Source organism: Echinops telfairi, unplaced genomic scaffold (assembly GCF_000313985.2).
Source record: "Echinops telfairi isolate 266 unplaced genomic scaffold, ASM31398v2 ScPeMD7_9;HRSCAF=40, whole genome shotgun sequence".
Taxonomy (NCBI): domain Eukaryota; kingdom Metazoa; phylum Chordata; class Mammalia; order Afrosoricida; family Tenrecidae; genus Echinops; species Echinops telfairi.
In genome coordinates, this window is record NW_022103906.1 from 94,692,633 (window position 1) to 94,695,551 (window position 2,919).

Sequence of the window (2,919 nt, forward strand, 5' to 3'; positions counted from 1 at the left end):
TAGGCTCTCATTTTACTCTTTTCATGAAACCCTTGGGTGTACATAGGTGTTTTGATCTCAATAGGTCCCACTCATCAATTTTGTCTTCCACTGTCTGTGCCTCCTCTATAATATTAGGTAGTCTATGTATACCCTGCAATAGTGCCTTTATGTTTCTCCCAATTTTCTCAATGACTGTGGAAGTTACGTAATCTGGTGTCAATTTGGGACTGGGGAGGATTAAGAGTGAAGGGCTGGAGTCTAGTCTGTCAATCGGGTTATAGCCAATGAGGCCTCTGTGTGGGTATGGCCTTCCCCTGAGAATTCTGGGAACTCCTGTATTTTCCTCCTTGGATGGGGAGAGACACTTCTCTCTCTCTGCTCACTGCTTGGTGACACTCTACTGACAAGACACATGGCACTCTGCTGATAGACCCCATGTCCTGGGAATTGGAGGAGCCATTGGAGACCCCTGCCAGCTCTGAGATGCTTATAATACCACTGTACCCAAAGACTTTCTTCCCACTCACCTGTGATCATCCTGCATTCAGCATCACTGCTTCTGTTTCATGACTCTGAAGAGGACTTTATAGATTGGTATTGGACATATGGGCTAATACTGGACTTATGGGCTTGGACTAGACTGGGTTGGGATGCTTTCTTAATGTACAATTATCCTTTATATAAAACTCTCTCTTATACACATATGAGTATCAATGAATTTGTTTCTGTAGTCTAGCCAGACAAACACAATGATGATCCGATAGTTCTGGGTTTACATTTAGGTCTCTGATAAATCTTGAGTCATTTTGGTGCATGGGGAGAAGTAGAGGTCCTGTTTTATTCTTCTGCATATAGGTTCAAATTTTACAGCACCAATTGTTATAGAGGGTATCCCTTTCCCATTTAATGTTTTTTGGTCCTTTTGTTAAAAAAAAATCAGTTGTCTGTAGGTGGTGGTTTTTATTTCTGAATTTCTATCCTGTTCCATTGGTTCATGTATCTCTCATTACACAAGTACCAGGATGTTTTGACCACTATTGTTATATAATAGGTTTTGAGGTCAGGTTGTGTAAGACCTCCTACTTTGTTCTTCTTTTAGAGATGATCTTTGCTCATCCTGGGGCTCTTCCCTCCCCATCAGAGCGTGGTAATTATTTTTTTCCATTTCTTTAAAGAATTAAGTTGGGATTTGCATTGTATTTTTAGATTTCTTTAGGTAGTATTGCTATTTGCACAATATTGAGTATTTTTATCCAGGAACACAGGGTAGGCTTCCATTTGAGTAGGTCTCTTTTGGAATCTTGTAGTTTTGTTTTGTTTTTTCTTGTTGCTTTGTAATACAGATCTTTTGTTTCTTTGGATAGGTTTACTCTTAGTTATCTCTAGTTTTGTCTGACTATTGTAAAGGGTACTGCTTTCTTGAAGTCTATTTCAAAAGTTTTCCAATCCTGATGAATTGGAGGTTTTTTCTCTTGACATTGTCCTACATTGTGCTCAGGCGTTTTTTCCCCGATTCTTCTGATTCTTTTTGCTGTTGTTATTGGTTTCTATCCCATATTATAGCCAGGGTGATTGTCTTAAGTTCACTGATTAGATTTTCTTTTACTCCCATTTTATTCTTTAGGTCTTTTATTATGTTGCCTAATATTACATTATTTGTGACAGTAATGGCTTAAGCCATTTGTACAAATAATGCAAAATGTATTTTAAGAGGTGCAATAAGAATCATGAACATATATTTGATGTGGTAAAAGAGAACAGAAAGATCATGGGTAAATGTGCAGGGGAAAAAAGAGGGACAAAATGTGTGGCTTGGGTGTGGGTGCTGCAGTTTGTTGCTTTGGTAGTATGATATGGGCGGGTCTGTGCACTCAGAGGGAAAAACACAAAACTTGTGTGAATTGTGCCAAAATCGACAGGCCTGCCTGTTTTTACCTGAGTGGTATTTGTATTCTCAGGAAAGTGGGGTCTCACTGAAAGAGGAAGTGGGAGAGAACTAGAAAAAATAATAAATATATTATAAGTGTGCAAAAGTACAAAAGCTGAAAAAAATAAAATAAAATTGCTTTGTGTGGAGGAAATCCTGCTCGCTGGGTAGAATTATTGTGTGCACTTGTATGCTTTGTGGGGGAGGTGGCTTATGTGGCAGGGGGAGGCGATTAGATAAAGGAGGAAGGAGAAAAAGGGTGACAACTATATCTTAGCTACTGAGTATATCTGCATCAAGCTGCCCACAAAATCTGAAATCAACCATAGACCCAAGAGGCCAGTGATATATAGTCTCAGGGACTGGGAAAAATGGACAATACTGGGGAGGAGTGGAGCTCACAGAAGTGGCTCCTGCTTCTAGCCAGTGGTAAAAGGGGGGGTGTCAGCAGCCGTTGATGCTTTCCCACTTGAAGAGACATGTGTCTACTTCGTGGTCAAGTTGAATCTTCATTGCCAGCCAGGGCAGGGTATCCCTCCTAGTGGAACCTCTCCACTAGTTGCTGACAAGAAGTGAACTTGTACCAGAATAAAAAGAAGGAATCATATGCATGCTTATAAAATTAAATACTATTCAGCCTAACTAAGCGAAAGAGTGCCTATGTGACTTAGTAAAATATTCTGATTCAGGAAATGTATTGTTGTTTAACTTTCTGGGGTTTTTTTCCTTCTGATTTTAAATATCAAATGTTGATTTTAGAAAATATATAAAAATAGAGGAAGTTAAGTGTATCTGAAAAATAATTTCTATCCACAGATAAAGATCAATACCATCCCTGTGTGTGGTTGAGAGCATATCAAAAAGGGATTTGTTCTTTGTCAGTGGCTTGATGTTGTTGCTGTTTTGTTGTACATTGTTGCTTGGTTTTTCTCTGTCTTGTTTTTGTGCATGTTGTTGTCTCCGCAGGCCTGTCTGGATAGGACAGGCTGGATGAACAATTTGGAGGAGAA